Genomic DNA, 16,641 nt, shown 5'->3' with positions numbered 1-16,641 from the left:
TATGGGTTATGCTAAAAAGATCCCAGCCTGGGCAACATGGTGAAATCTCATCTCTGCTAAAACTACAACAAAAAAATTAGCTGGACTTAGTGGCGCATGCCTGTGGGCCTGTGATCCCAGCTACTTGGGAGACTGAGGTGGGAGCATCACCTTAGCCCAGGAGGTGGAGGCTGCAGTGGGCCATGATTGCACCACTGCACTCCAGCCTGGGTGACAGAGTGAGACCTTGTCTCAAACAAAAAAAAAAAAGTAAAAAACAGCTGGGCACAGTGGTGCACGCCTGTAATCCCAGTACTTTGGGAGGCCGAGGTGGGCAGATCACCTGAGGCCAGGAGTTTGAGACCAGCCTAGCCAACATGGTGAAACCCTATCTCTACTAAAATACAGAAATTAGCCGGACTTCGTGGCGGGTGCCTGTAATTCCAGATACTCAGGAGGCTGAGGCAGGAGAATCGCTTGAACCTGGGAGGCAGAGGTTGCAGTGAGCCGAGGTCGCACCAGTACCCTCCAGCCTGGGTGACCGAGCGAGACTCCCTCTCAAAAAACTAAAAAAGATCCAAGGAGTGCCAGTGGATCCATTCCCTAAAGAAAAGGATAGGCTTTTCTCAAAAGGTTGTTGTGTTACTGTGAGTTCTTTGTTAAAATGAAATGTTGACATACTGTGTAGAATATTTTTATTATTCACTTTGACTTCAGTTAATTGATTAGTTATGGGTCCCATTCTCGCTGGGTAAGAGAACTTCTGTCTTTGTCTTACAGAAATATGATTATATTATACTTAACTGCGTAGCATAGGTAAGTAGTCATGAAGACTGACTGGATTTGTTTATTTGAGACGTAGTTTTGCTCTTGTTGCCCAGGCTGGAGTGCAGTGGTGTGATCTCAGCTCATTGCAACCTCTACCTCCTGGGTTCAAGCAATTCTCCTGCCTCAGCCTCCCGAGTAGCTGGGATTACAGGTGTGTGCCACAATGCTCGGCTAATTTTTGTATCTTTAGTAGAGCTGGGGTTTCCCCATGCTGGCCAGGCTCGTCTTAAATTTCTAACCTGAGGTGAGCCGCCCACCTCGGCCTCTCAAAGTGTTGGGATTACAGGCGTGAGCCACAGTGCCTAGCCCAAAATATATTTTTAAAACTTAAAATGAACAACTCCATTAAAAGGTAGGCAAAAGATCAGAATAGACAACTCACCAAAGAAGATACACAGATGGCATGTAAGCATATGAGAAGATGCTCAAATCTTTTTTTTTTTAATAATTTTATGATTTATTTATTTTTTAATTTATTTTTATTTAATTTTTATTATACTTTAAGTTCTAGGGTACATGTGCACAACGTGCAGGTTTGTTACATATGTATACATGTGCCGTGTTGGTGTGCTGCACCCATCAATTCGTCAGCACCCATCAGCTCGTCATTTATATTAGTTATAACTCCCAATGCTCAAATCTTTAAGGATTTGAGGTCCTTAAGGAATTGCAAATTAAAACAACAGTGAAACAGGAACCCTCCTGAGTTCAAGCAACCCGGCCACCTTGGCCTCCCAAAGTGCTTGAATTACAGGTGTGAGCCTCTGCACCCAGCCTCAGCTGGAATTTCTGTTCCATTGGTCTTTTCCTATATGTGCCAATATTGCACTTAATTACAGAGGCTTATGATATATTTTGATCTGGAGGAACACCCCTGCCTCCCCTCCCCTTCCCTTCCCTTCTTGACAGAGTATCTGTCGCCCAGGCTGGAGTGCAATTGTGCAGTCTTGGCTCACTGCAGCCTCCGCCTGCTGGGCTCAAGACATCCTCCCACCTCCCCCTCTTAGGTAGTTGGGACCACAGGCACATGCCACCATGCCCAGCTAATTTTTGTATTTTTAGTAGAGATGGGGTTTCGCCATGTTGGCCAGGCTGGTATTGAACTCCTGACCTTAAGTGATCCACCTGCCTTGGCCTTACAAAGTACTGGGATTATAGGCATGAGCCACCACATCTGACCTCAGAATAATATTTTTTTGTTTTTTTTTTTTTTGAGACGGAGTCTCACTCTCTCGCCCAGGCTGGAGTGCAGTGGCACGATCTCGGCTCACTGCAACCTCTGCCTCCCAACTTTGTTCTGCCTCAGCTTCCCGAGTAGCTGAGACTACAGGCGTGTGCCACCACGACCGATTAATTTTTGTATTTTTTTAGTAGAGATGGAGTTTCACCACATTGGCCAGGCTGGTCTAGAACTCCTGACCTTGTGATCCACCCACCTCGGCCTCCCAAAGTGCTGGGATTACAGGCGTGAGCCACCGTGCCTGGCCCAGAACAGTATTTCTAACAAAAATAATTGGAGTGGCATTGATTAGAGCAGCATAAAATTTTTCTGTGTACCTCATGGTCTGACTTCACTGTCAAACCTTACATTTTTACCCTTTCTATTCCAGTGATATTTTTTAATTTCCCTAACATATTATTCCTTCTCATGCCTCCATACTTGCTCTTCCCTTGTCCTGAAATTTCTCTTTCCACTAGCTTTCAGCTCAGAACCTTGATTTCTTCCTTGATAAGTTCCTTGAAGGACTTAAGGATTTGTTTACTGGTGTGTAGTAATTGTCATAATAATAAAATTATTTACATGTCTTTTAACTCCACACAGTTTTGGGGGGTTCAAACTGATTGTTTGGTGCTTGCTGCATGATAGATGCTTGATTAATATTTGTTCAGTGAATAATTCACCTGAAATCTCAATCCCAAAGAGTTTTTTGTTCTATTCTTTTTTTTTTTCTCTTTCGAACTACAGGCCCATGCCACCACACCCACCTAACATGGTCTCCTTAAGTTGTCCAGGCTGGTCTCAAACTCCTGGACTCAAGAGATCTGCCTGCTTCAGCCTCTTTTTTATTTTTTTTTTTGTTTTTTGAGCGTTGAAAGTTAACCATATTCTCATCTTTGCAGCAGTGTAGGGGAAAGAGGTCCATATTAGGAACTTAGCAATTTGATATCTCTGACAGTTACTTTATCCTTGTAAGCCTCAGTTTCTGTATCTGCAAAATGACATAGATATTTGTGTGGGTGTGGGTGTGGGCGTTTTGTTTTTTCTTTCAACTTTCATTTTAGCTAAGGGGGTGAGTGTGCAGGTTTGATACATGAGTAAATGATTTGTTGCTGGGATTTGTTGTATGAATGATCCCATCACCCAGATTGTAAGCGTAGTATCCAACACTTAGTTTAATTTTTCAACACTTGCCCCCTTCCCACTCTACCCCATCTAGTAGTCCTCAGTGTCTGTTGTTCTCATCTTTGTGTCTACGTGTACTCAGTGTGTTTAGCTCCCACTTATAAGTAAGAATGTGGTATTTGGTTTTTTGGTTCTGCATTAATTTACGATGACAGCCTCCAGCTACATCCATATTGCTGTGAAGGATGTGATTTTGTTCTTTTTTATAAGTGCATGGTATTCTATGTGTATATGTACCACATTTTCTTTTTTTTTTTTTCTTTTTGAGACGGAGTCTCGCTCTGTCGCCCAGGCTGGAGTGCAGTGGCGCCATCTCGGCTCACTGCAAGCTCCGCCTCCCGGGTTCATGCCATTCTCCTGCCTCAGCCTCCCGAGTAGCTGGGACTATAGGCGCCCGCCACCATGCCTGGCTGATTTTTTGTATTTGTAGTAGAGGTGGGGTTTCACTGTGTTAGGCAGAATGGTCTCGATCTCCTGACCTTGTGATCTGCCCACCTTGGCCTCCCAAAGTGTTGGGATTACAGGCGTGAGCCACTGCGCCCAGCCATGTACCACATTTTCTTTATTCAGATCACTGTTGATGGGCATCTAGGTTGATTCCATGTCTTTGCTATCATGAATAATGCTGTGATCAACATATGAGTGTGTGTCTTTTTGGTAGAACGAGTTATTCTCCTTTGAGTGTATACACATTAATGGGATTGCTGGGTCAAATGATAGTTTCGGTTTTTTGAGTTCTTTGAGAAATCCCCAGACTGCTTTCCGCAGTGGCTGAACTAATTTACATTCCCACCAATATTGTATAAGCATTCCTTTTTCTCTATGGCCTTGCCAATACCTAGTTATTTTTTGACTTTTTAGTAGTAGCCATTCTGACTGGTACAAAATGGTAACTCATTGTGATTTTGATTTACATTTCTCTAATGATCGGTGATGTTGACTATTTTTGGCCGTGAGTGTGTATGTATGTGTGTGTATATGTGTGTGTGTGTGTATGTGTGTGTGTGTGTGTGTGTGTGTGTATATATTTTTTTTTTTCCTTAGGGTCTCACTTCGTTGCCGGGACTGGAGTGTAGTGGCATGATCTCAGCTCACTGCAGCCTCCGCCTTCCAGGTTCAAGAGATTCTCCTACCTCAGCCTCCCAAGTAGCTGGCACTACAGGCACGTGCCACCATGCCCAGCTAACTTTTGTATTTTTTGGTAGAGATGGGGTTTCACCTGTTGGCCAGGCTGATCTTGAACTCCTGGCCTCAAGTGACCCACTCACCTTGGCCTCCCAAAATTATGGGATTGCAGGCACGAGCCACCACTGCCGGCCCTGTATATGTCTTCTTTTGAGAAGTGTCTGAGGTGGGTGTGGTGGCTCACACCTGTAATCCCAGCACTTTGGGAGGCTTAGGCAGTGGATCTCTTGAGCTTAGGAGTTTAAGACCAGCCTGGGCAACATGACAAGACCCAAACTGTACCAAAAATCCAGAAAATTCACCAGGCATGGTGGTGTGGGCCTGTTGTCCCAGCTACTTGGGAGGCTGAGGTGGGAGGATCACTTGAACCTGGGAGATGGAGGTTGCAATGAGCCAAGCAAGATGGTGCCAGTGCACTCCAACCTGGGTGACAGAGTGACACCCTTGTCTCAAAGAAAAAAAAAGAAGTGTCTGTTCATGTACTTTGTACCCACCTCCCTTTTTTTTTTTTGAGACAGTATTTTACTCCATCGCTTAGGCTGGAGTGCAGTGGTGCCATCTTGGCTCACTGCAACCTCTGCCTCCCAGGTTCAAGCAATGTCTCTTGCCTCAGCTTCCTGAGTAGCTGGGATAACAGGCGCACACCACCACACCCAGCTAATTTTTGTATTTTTAGTAGAGACAGGGTTTCACTGTGTTGTTCAGGCTAGTCTCGAACTCCTGACCTCAAGCGGTTCACCCAGCTCAGCCTCCCAAGGTGCTGGGATTACAGGTGTGAGCCACTGCACCCAGCTTTTTGTTTTTGTTTTGTTTTTGTTTTTGTTTTTCGAGACAGGTTCTTGCTCTGTCTCCCAAGCTAAAGTAGAGTAGTGTGATGATAGCTCACTGTGGCCTCAGAGTCTTGCTCAAGTGGTCCTCCCACTTCAGCTTCCAGAGGAGCTGGGCCTACAGGTGTACACCACCACACTGGGCTAATTTTTAAATGTTTTTTAGAGATGTTGCCTAGCCTGGTCTTGAACTTCTGATTTTAAGCAATCCTCCCACCTTGGCCTCCCCAAGTGATGGGATTACTAGTATGAGCCACTCCGCCTGGCTTTTGCCCTTTTTTTTTTTAATGGGGTTATTATTATTACTATTATTTGCTCATTGAATTTTTTAAGTTTCTCATATATTTCGGATATTAGGCCTTTGTCAGATTCATAGTTTGCAAAGATTTTCTTCCATTTTGTCTGTTTACTCTGTTGATAGTTTCTTTTGCTGTGTAGAAGCTCTTTAGTTTAATTAGGTCCCACTTTTCAATATTTGTTTTTGTTGCAAATGTTTTTGGGGACTTAGTCATAAATTCTTTGCCAAGACTGATGTCCAGAATGGTACTACTAGGTTTTCTTCTAGGATTTTTATAGTTTTAGGTCTTACATTTAATGACTAATATTTTTAAACTTTACAGGGGTGTTATAAGAAAGGATCAGAGGCCAGGCGCGGTGGCTCAAGCCTATAATCCCAGCACTTTGGGAGGCCGAGACGGGCAGATCACGAGGTCAGGAGATCGAGACCATCCTGGCTAACACGGTGAAACCCCGTCTCTACTAAAAAAAATACAAAAAAACTAGCCGGACAAGGTGGCGGGCGCCTGTAGTCCCAGCTACTCGGGAAGGCTGAGGCAGGAGAATGGGGTAAACCCAGGAGGCGGAGCTTGCAGTGAGCTGAGATCTGGCTACTGCACTCCAGCCTGGGAGACAGAGCGAGACTCTGTCTCAAAAAAAAAAAAAAAAAAAAAAAAAAGGATCAGAAAGGCTAGGTGCAGTGGCTCACGCCTGTTATCCCAGCACTTTATGAGACAGAGGTGGGAGGATCACCCGAGGTCAGGAGTTCGAGACTAGCCTGGCCAACGTGGTGAAACCCCAACCCTACTAAAAATACAAAATTAGCTGGGCGTGGTGGCAGGCGCTTGTAGTACCAGCTACTTGGGAGGCTGAGGCAGGAGAATCACTTGAACCCAAGAGACAGAGGTTGCAGTGATCTGAGATCACACCATTGCACTCCAGCCTGGGTGACAGAGTGAGATTCTGTTCTCCAAACAAAACAAGAAAAAAGAGTGGATCAGAAAACACATACTATAGTGCTTGGTTAATAGGTGTTTAATAGGCTGGGCGCCGTGGCTCACGCCTGTAATCTCAGCACTTTGGGAGGCCGAGTCAGGTGGATCATGAGGTCAAGAGATCGAGACCATCCTGGCTAACATGGTGAAACCCCATCTCTACTAAAAATAAAAAAATTAGCTGGGTGTGGTGGCGCGTGTCTGTAGTCCCAGCTACTCAGGAGACTGAGGCAGGAGAATTGCTTGAACCTGGGAGGCGGAGGTTGCAGTGAGCCGAGATCACGCCACTGTACTCCAGCCTAATGACAGAGCAAGACTCTGTCTCAAAAAAATAAAATGCAATAGATGTTTAATAAGTAGTTGAATCTAAATCCTAGAGCATCCTCTCATGTCAAGTTTTAAGATTGAAAAGTGATAAATTTTTTTTTTTTTTTTTTTTTTTTTGAGACAAAGTCTGGCTCTGTCGCCCAGGCTGGAGTGCAGTGGCACAATCTCGGCTCACTGTAACCTCCACCTCCTGGGTTCACACCTCCTTCCTCAGTCTCCGGAGTAGCTGGGACTACAGGCGCCCGCCACCACTCCCGGCTAATTTTTTGTATTTTTTTTTTTTTTTTTAGTAGAGACGGGGTTTCACTGTGTTAGCCAGGGTGGTCTCGATCTCCTGACCTCGTGATCTGCCCGTCTCGGCCTCCCAAAGTGCTGGGATTACAGGCATGAGCCACCGCGCCTGGCCAGTGATAAATTTTTAACATTTTGTGACTTGACATTAAATTTTGCTAATATATATACATCTTATGCATGTGAAATTCTAGGGGTGTGATTTCAAGCTATCTTGAAACATAATGGCAGATTTTCTCAGCCTAGAAGGAGTGAGGGATGGGCAGGGAACAGGGAAGGTCAAATTATTAGATTATTTTTGGAGGACCTATAAAGTTTGTTTCTCTATAGTGTTTTTGAAGTGAAATACCTTCATGTCTCTCAGAACAACTTTTCTGCTTGAATCTGAGCGGTAAACTCACGCTTAGGAAAGATTGAATATAGCCAGCATACTTTTTGTTTCTGTTTGTTTTAGTGGAATTAAGTCTGTTAAGTGAAAGAATCAATACTAGAATAGGAATTAATGGGGGCCGGGCCTGGTGGCTCATGCCTGTAATCCCAGCACTTTGAGAGGCTAAGGCGGGTGGATCACCTGAGGTCAGGAATTTGAGACCTGCCTGGCCAACATGGTGAAACCACATCTCTACTAAGAATACAAAAAAAATTAGCCAGACCTGGTGGCACACTCCTGTATTTGGAAGGGCGAGGCAGGAGAATCGCCTGGCCTGGGAGGCAGAGGTTGCAGTGAGCCAAGAGGGTATCACTGCACTCCAGCCTGGGCAACAGAGTGAGACTCCATCTAAAAAAAAAAAAAAAAAAGGAATTAATGAAAGATAATTTATTTGGTTCCCCCAAAATCTAATTGTATTACTTCAGAACCTTTTAAGCTAGTTCAGACTCATCTCAGGATGCTTTTTACAAATGTCTCCTTAATGTGTCCTTCGTGTTTCTTTTTTTTCCTCACTCAGATACTGGAAGACCTCCTGTTTCTCAATAGTAATAGTAGCTAACCTGTTTTAATCTGCACAACCCAAGGAACTGAGCACTATTTTTATTTACATTTTACCAATGAGGAAGCTAAACCTAAGAAAGATGCCTAAGGTTACCAAGCTAGTGCGTGGTAGAATTAGAATAAAGGGTTATTGCTTGTGTGTTTTTTGTTTTTTGTTTTACTTTTTCTTTCTTTTTTTTTCTCCTTGAGACAGAGTCTTGCTCTGTTTCCCAGGCTAGAGTGCAATGACTTGATCTTGGCTCACTGCAACCTCTGCCTCCTGGGTTCAAGTGATTCTCCTGCCTCAGCCTCCCGAGTAGCTGGGATTACAGGTGCTCACCACCACACCTGGCTAATTTTTGTAGTTTTAGTAGAGACGGGGTTTCACCATGTTGGCCAGGCTGGTCTCGAACTCCTGACCTCAGTGATCTGCCTGCCTCAGCCTCCCATAGTGCTGGGATTACAGGCATGAGCCACTGCACCCAGCCTTAAATTTTTCTATTGCTGCTGCACAAATTAAAATTGCTTGTGTCTCTAACTTTCCAACAAAGCTCAGCCACTTCTTCCACTTACTCTTTTTTTTTCTTTTCCTTTTTTTGTAGGGACAGGGTCTCATCATGTTTCCCAGGCTGGGCGCGAACCCCTGTCCTTAAGGCCTCCTGCCTTGGCCTCCCAAAGTGTTGGGATTACAGGTGTGAGCCACCACACCCGGCCCCCACCTATTTTAATTGCTTGGATAAAGAATATTGTAGGGGTTTTTTTTGGAAATGTTTATTCATGTGGTATTTATGTATATTCAAATATTTATACAGTAAACATCCACACTTGTGTACTGCTATTTGGGTCCAATCAGTTATCAAATATTTGAGAATCTATTATTTGAGATTAAGATATGGTTATATCTTGATTTGCACAGACCATTTGGTTCCACAGCTGGTGTTTCCAAGCTGATTCTTTTTTTTTTTTTTTTTTTTTTTTTTTGAGACAGGGTCTTGCTCTGTCACCTGGGCTGGAGTACGGTGGCACAACCATAGCTCACTGTAGCCTCAACCTCCCGGGCTCAAGTGACCCTCCCACATCAGCCTCCCAAGTAGCTGGGACTAAATGCATATACCGCCATGCCCAGCTAATGTTTTTATTTTCTGTAGAGATGGGTCTCACTGTGTTGCCCAGGCTGCCAAACTGATTCTAAGTGAAAATTCTTCAAGGGATGTTAGTATTTTTTTTTTTTAGACCTTCCCTTATGTGAAGTTGTGAGATTAAATTTTCTTTTTTTCTAGAAGCAGAACCTTTCAAAGCCTTTAGAAGATTATATTGCAGATATCTTTTTTTTTTTTCTGAGACAGAGTCTTGCTCTGTCGCCCAGGCTGGAGTGCAGTGGTGCGATTTCAGCTCACTGCAAGCTCCGTCTCCTGAGTTCATGTCATTCTCCTGCCTCAGCCTCCCGAGCAGCTGGGATTACAGGCGCCCACCACATGCCCGGCTAATTTTTTGTATTTTTAGTAGAGATGGGGTTTCACCATGTTAGCCAGGATGGTCTCGATCTCCTGACCTCATGATCCGCCTGACTCGGCCTCCCAAAATGCTGGGATTACAGGCGTGAGCCGCCGCGCCCGACCTATATTGCAGATTTCTTTTTTTTTTTTTTTTTTTGAGACGGAGTCTCACTTTGTCGCCCAGGCTGGAGTGCAGTGGCACCATCTCGGCTCACTGCAAGCTCTGCCTCCTGGGTTCACGCCATTCTCCTGCTTCAGCCTCCTGAGTAGCTGGGACTACAGGCGCGCACCACCACGCCCGGCTAATTTTTTGTATTTTTAGTAGAGACGGGGTTTCACCGTGTTAGCCAGGATGGTCTCGATCTCCCGACCTCGTGATCCGCCTGACTCGGCCTCCCAAAGTGCTGGGATTACAGGCGTGAGCCACCGCGCCCGGCATATTGCAGATTTCTAAAAGGGGTATTTGAAAAGAGATATTTGATATGCACTTTTTTTTTTTTTTTTTTGAGGCAGAGTCTCATTCTGTCTCCCCGGCTAGGGTACAGTGGCGCAATCTCAGCTCACTGCAACCTCCGCCTTCCAGGCTCAAGTGATCCTCTTGCCTCAGCCTTCTGAGTAGCTAGGATTACAGGCATGCACCACCACGCCCTGCTAATTTTTGTATTTTTAGTAGAGACGGGGTTTCACTGTGTTGGCCAGGCTGGTCTCGAACTTCTGACCTAAGTGATCTGTCCGCCTCAGTGTCCCAAAATGCTGGGATTACAGGCGTGAGCCACGGAGCCTAGCCAGATATGCACCATTTTCCAGTCTTATTTGACTCCAAACCCTTTGTCCATAGAGAAAAACTGTATTAACATGTTTGTTGATCTTATGCCTAAAGGAGAACAATTTTATATACATCTATGGGCTGATACTCAGCTACTAGTATATATAATAAAGAAATTGAAAGTTTCTTTTTCTTTTTTCTTTTTTTTTTTTTGAGATGGAGTTTGGCCCTTGTCATCCAGGCTGGAGTGCAATGACACAATCTTGGCTTACTGCAGCGTCTGCTTCTCGGATTCAAGCAATTCTCCTGCCTCAACCTGTTGAGTAACTGGGATTGCAGGCACCTGCCACCATGCCTGCCTAATTTTTGTATTTTAGTAGAGACAGGGTTTCACCATGTTGGCCAGGCTGGTCTCAAACTCCTGATCTCAGGTGATCTGTCCTCCTTGGCCTCCCAAAGTGCTGAAATTACAGTTATGAGCCACCATGCCCATCCCAGAAATTGAAATTTTCTGAATTAAGGATTTATTGAAAGCTATTTTAGCTGGGCACAATGGCTCATGCCTGTAATGGGCACCTGGGAGGCTGAGGCAGGAGAATCACTTGAACCCAAGAGGCAGGGATTGCAGTGAGCCGAGATCATACCACTGCACTCCAGCCTGGCCAACAGAGCGAGACTTCATCTCAAAAAAAAAAAAAGAAAAGAAAACAGTTTCTAGTAATAATGAATGGGAGGCATTTTGGCATAAGAGAGAATCTGGGCTTTGGAAGTAATTAGTCTAGATTTCAGTCTTTGCTCCACCATTTACCATTATCTGCATATTCCTAGACAAGGCACGTACATTTTGAATCTCTGGCTTTCTCAGTGATGAAAATAAGGGTTTCAATACTTACAGTATCTATTTTATCACATGGTAGTAGATGTTTAGTAAGTTGCCGGTACTTAATTTGGAGTATCAGTAATTAAATGTGAATAATAAAGATCTGAGTGTGTTTAAGAGTTTGAATTAGTCTAGATCAGAGCCTAGCCACGATCACTTAATTTCCTGAACGGATTTCAGATTTCATTTCTCCTGCTACTATCAGAGAAGGCATACTGTCTATTACATAAAGCAAAGCAAAGCTGTCTGTGTGGTCGGAAGGAGAGAACAAAGATCCCTAGTTTTGCCAAGTTTCTCTCTGGGAATAACTGAAAACAAGACCTGAAATACGCATTCTTAGCAAGCTAAAACCAACAAGCCAATTGGAATTTAGAGAGTATTTAGATCTCAGCTGAGATTTCACACCAACCCCGTGCAGCGTTTGTTAGTATAAACAGATGAGATATGGAAAGATAAACTCCACTTAGGAAAATGAGGAGACTACACCCTGGTTACCCAATCCCTATCCAAATAGCTGTTTGAGCCATCTTGTTAAAATACTACACACCATCTATTATTGTTTGCCATACCTTCTTTGAGTCATGCTTTAGCAAGAGATAGATCAGGGATCACAGTATTTCAAAAGCTAGTCTCCAGGTGACTGACACCTTCTTGTCTTCTGACTTGGGAGAGGCGGAAGTTTGACCAAAGCTGGAGTAGGAAAGTAGTTCACACACTTCTCCAATCTCCCCTATATATTTTACTAGGTGCTTGACCAAAGCTGAAGTAGGAAAGTAGTATAGAATAGTTCACACACTTCCCCAGTCTCCCCTGTGCATTTTACTAGAGATTGATTGGGGTTCAGTCTCTAGTAAAATGCCCCAAAAGTAAATAATGCCTTTCTCCCACTGATACTATCAGGCAATTACATTTTTAAGTTGCTATAGTTAAATGCAGTGCTCTCCAAAATCCTTGGAAAGGCAGTTTATGGAAGGGGAGTCATCTCTGAAGGGAGCAGGAAGGAGGGAAAGGATCATGGAGCAATGGATTTTTCTCAGTCAGACAGACTGGGATGGACCTGCCCAATGGATGGTTTTCTTTCCTTATTTTTTTTTTTTTCTGTCACCTGTCTGTCCCAGACCAGTGGGGGATTTATGGTGGCAGTTGATGACATTAGACACTCGGCCCTAAAAGATTAGAGAAGGGGGTGCCATAGTTAACCCTTATATCCATTGCAGCTAATTTGTACAATGCTATCTCAAGCCACCTTAGGTGTCAATAGACTTTTTTTTTTTTTTTTTTTTTTTTTGAGTCAGTCTCACTCTTTTCACCCAGCCTAGAGTGCAGTGGTGCCATCTCAGCTCGCTGCAACCTTCATCTCCCAGGTTCAAGTGATTCTGGTGCCTCAGCCACCCGAGTAGCTGGAGATTACAGGCATGCGCAACCACACCTGGCTGTTTTGTATTTATACAGAACCGGGTTTTGCCGTGTTGGCCAGGCTGGTCTCAAATTCCTGGCCTCCCAAAGTTCTGGGATTATGGGCATGAGCCACCATGCTCACATAATGCCAGTTTTAGCTGACCTTTATTAAGCACTTACTTCCTCCTCTCCCAAGTCAGAAGACAAGAAGGTGTCAGTCACTTGGAGACTAGCTTTTGAAATACTATGATCCCTGATCTATCTCTTACTAAAGCATGACTCAAAGAAGGTATCACAAAGAAGGTATACCCAAATTGGTATAGGATACTTTCATGTAATTCTTTTCAAAGATTCAACATTCTCAATTGATAATAGGCAAGATAGCAATATCTGTCTTACAGGATCGTTAAGGAAAATGTGAAGATAGCTATCTTAGTTCCTGAAACAGAGTAGGAATAAATGAGTAATAATGAAAAGATCAGTGTTTAAGAAACTAGAAGGGCGGACTTGGTGGCTCACACCTGTAATCCCAGCACTTTGGGAAGCTGAGGGGGACAGATCACTTGAGGTCAGGAGTTCAAGACTAGCCTGGCCAACATGGTGAAACCCTGTCTCTATTAAAAATACAAAAATTAGCTGGGTGTGTTGGTGGGCACCTGTAATCCCAGCTACTTGAGAGGCTGAGGCAGGAGAATCACTTGAACCCGGAAAGCGGAGATTGCAGTGAGCTGGAATCTCGCCACTGCACGCCAGCCTGGTTGACAAGAGTGAGAATCTGTCTCAAAAAAAAAAAAAAGAAAAAGAAAGAAACTAGAGAGAGATAAACAAAAGTTGATTGTTAGACTGAGGTAGGATTCATTCATTTATTCAAACATTTCCTACTTTATGCCAAGGCATTGCACTGAGTCTTGGGAGTATAGATTCCCTCCTCAAAAGAAAGTTCCTTTTAAAAGAGAATCATGGCTGGACACATTGGTTCACACCTATAATCCCACCACTTTGGAAGGCGAAGTGGGAGGATCACTTGAGGCTAGGAGTTCAAGACCAGGCTGAGCAACATGTGGGACCCCCCCAATCTATGCCCCCCCAAAAAAACAAAAAAAAGTGGGTATGGTGGTACGTGCCTGTAGTCCTAGCTACTTGGGAGGCTGAGGCAGAAGGATGACTTGAGCCCAGGAGCTGATGGTTATAGTGAGCTATGATCATGCTACTGCACTCCAGAATGAGTGGCAGAGAGACCCTCTCTCTAAAAAATACAAAAAAATTTAGGCTGGGCGTGGTGCCTCATGCCTGTAATCCCAGCACTTTGGGATGCCAAGGTGGGTGCATTGCCTGAGGTCGGGAGTTCGAGACCAGCCTGGCCAACATGATGAAACCCTGTCTCTACTCAAAATACAAAAATTAGGTGGGTATGGTGGCAGGTGCCTATAATCCCAGCTACTCCAGAGGCTGAGGTAGAAGAATCACTTGAACCCAGGAAGCAGAGGTTGCAGTGAGCTGAGATCGCGCCATTGTACTCCAGCCTGGGTGACAGAGCGAGACTCTGTCTCTAAAAATAAAAATAAAAAACTGTGAAAAAAGAATTATAATTGGAGTTCTGAAGAAATTACTTTGGTGGGAGCTTGAAGCCTGTGACTGATGTAAGTCTAGCATTCCTCTGCTTCTCTGTTTTACCTCTCTTCCAGAAGTGCTGATAGCCAAACATTATTTTATTGCTGAGCAGAGAATTGGTAGCAAAGCTAATGGAATGTCTCCAGCCAAAACTGCAGTATTCTTTCTCTCTGAACAAATCTGGCGTTGCAAAACTTTGGTTGGCACTGAAATGGCAATGAATATTGGCTTGAGACGTACTTAGCATTTGACTTATTGAATCCAGCCCATCCAATATAAATTGGAGTAGTCCTTTCGAAATGCGTTTTGGCACTGTGGGTCAAGAACTCTAAAAATAATGTATATTCTTTGGCTCCAAGTTTTACCTAGATCCAGAAGAAATCCTAAATACAGGCAAACTTTATAAATAGTAGTGTTCATCATAGTGCTATTTTAATAGTGAAAATTGGAAGCAGCCGTAACATCTATATGTAAATTGTTGTAGCCAGTTAGAGTATTGTATAACCATGGTTATGAAGAGTGTATGAAGTTTATGAAGAGTTATAAGGAAGTATTTTGTAAAATTTGCAAAATTATAAATATCTAAGAGAAGTCTCACACAGGTAAGAGAAAATAGAGAAGGCTCCTCAAACCTTGACTTGTATGTAGTGATGTGAGAGGTGGGGTGGAAAAGTTGGTTTTCTAGCCAGGAGAGAAAACACCAGAAGACTCCTGTAAACATCAAAGGCAGAGATGAATGGATTTTCCTCAGCATACATACAGTCTAGAATGGAGAAGAAAAGACCATTAAACAGTTTCCCCTATAATAATTTTATTTAATTATAAAAGAGGTTGAATCAAGCCCTAAACCTTTTCCTTGGAGTGTGGGGAACTAGAAGGAAATATGTAAATGTAAACCAATTGTATTACTAATGATTGGAACCACCACAGGGTAGCCTCTTCCCCCACACCATTTCTAATCTTTCTCTAATATTTAAACTTTACCAGCCAGGCGCAGTGGCTCACACCTGTAATCCCAGCACTTTGGGAGGCCGAGGCGGACAGATCACCTGAGGTTGGGAGTTCAAGACCAATCTGACCAACATGGAGAAACCCTGTCTCCACTAAAAATACAAAATTAGCCGATCGTGGTGGTGCATGCCTGTAATCCCAGCTACTCAGGAGGCTGAGGCAGGAGAATCACTTGAACCCGGGAGGCGGAGGTTGCAGCTGAGATCGCGCCACTGCACTCCAGCCTGGGCAACAAAGAGCAAAACTCCATCTCCAAAAATATAAATAAATAAACTCTACCTAACTTATACTAGGTTTAAAAAAACCGATAGAAAACCCAGGTAATCAACCCTGTCTGAGTTATGAATGCAACTGTTTCCAGACGGTGAATGCCAAATGAGTTCAGCACACTAGCTTACTTTGGCTTTTTGAAGAGATCACTAGAAAACTATCCTGCTGACTAGCAGTGAGGTCAGGTAGTTTCCACACAACGCATTTAGTGTGATGAAATAGCGTTTTTACCTTCATCTGGCAGTTTGTTTCCACTTTTTCCCATTCTTTTTTTTTTTTTTTTTTGAGACGGAGTCTCGCTCTGTCGCCCAGGCTGGGGTGCAGTGGCCAGATCTCAGCTCACTGCAAGCTCCGCCTCCCGGGTTTACGCCATTCTCCTGCCTCAGCCTCCTGAGTAGCTGGGACTACAGGCGCCCGCCACCTGGCCCAGCTAATTTTTTGTATTTTTTAGTAGAGACGGGGTTTCACTGTGTTAGCCAGGATGGTCTCGATCTCCTGACCTCGTGATCCGCCCATCTCGGCCTCCCAAAGTGCTGGGATTACAGGCTTGAGCCACCGCGCCCGGCCTCCCATTCTTTTTACCTTTTTAAAGCCAGTCAAATTTAGCAATGAGGGGTTTTATATCTCTTGTTCTTTTTAGAGAGATTTACTTTACCATACATAAAAATTTCAGAAAGGTAAATAGTTTACCTCGTTGTTTGTAAATAACACCGTTACTCCATTTGTGTAAGCCTTTGAGTACACCTTAATATTTCTCTTCCACCCCCCCATGTTTAATCTATCATCTGATCCTTTTGGCACTACCTCTAAAATAAACCCCAAATATGTCCATTTCTTTTCCATTTCACTGCTGTCATTCTATGCCATCATTCTCTTTTCCATGGACTTCATCTATGTAATCTTGCTGGTGTCTTGCTGTCTTTCATGCTTTCTACAGTGACTTCATATGCAAACAGGAATGACTTACTTTAAAATGTGCATATGATCATGTCACTGTCACTAAATTTAGAATGAAGGGTCTGGATTAGTGATTCTCATCCCTATCTATACATTCTTTTTTTTTTTTTGAGACAAGAGTTTTACTCTTGTTGCCCACGCTGGAGTGCAATGGTACGATCTCAGCTCAC

At 43.8% G+C, this 16,641-nt stretch overlaps 2 protein-coding genes across 13 annotated transcripts in view; one reads left to right on the top strand and one right to left on the bottom strand.

Annotated features, from left to right (window-relative positions):
* NOP16 (NOP16 nucleolar protein) overlaps positions 1 to 16,641 on the bottom strand; it is a 274,193-nt gene that overhangs the window by 79,285 nt on the left and 178,267 nt on the right. Inside the window, exon 1 of one of the 12 annotated variants that reach the window (XM_050793305.1) lies at positions 8,795 to 8,804. The exons of the other annotated variants lie outside the window; for them this stretch is intronic. The gene's annotated coding sequence lies outside the window, so the exon portion shown is untranslated. Of the gene's footprint in view, positions 1 to 8,794; positions 8,805 to 16,641 lie in introns of those variants that run through there. 12 annotated transcript variants of the gene reach the window in all.
* FAF2 (Fas associated factor family member 2) overlaps positions 1 to 16,641 on the top strand; it is a 61,896-nt gene that overhangs the window by 7,416 nt on the left and 37,839 nt on the right. The gene's annotated exons all lie outside the window — the stretch shown is intronic.

The sequence above is a fragment of the Macaca thibetana genome, chromosome 6, assembly GCF_024542745.1.
Source record: "Macaca thibetana thibetana isolate TM-01 chromosome 6, ASM2454274v1, whole genome shotgun sequence".
In the NCBI taxonomy this organism is placed as follows: Eukaryota; Metazoa; Chordata; class Mammalia; order Primates; family Cercopithecidae; genus Macaca; species Macaca thibetana.
Note: the sequence above shows the minus strand (reverse complement) of the source record. Positions and strands in the feature narration are given on the sequence as shown.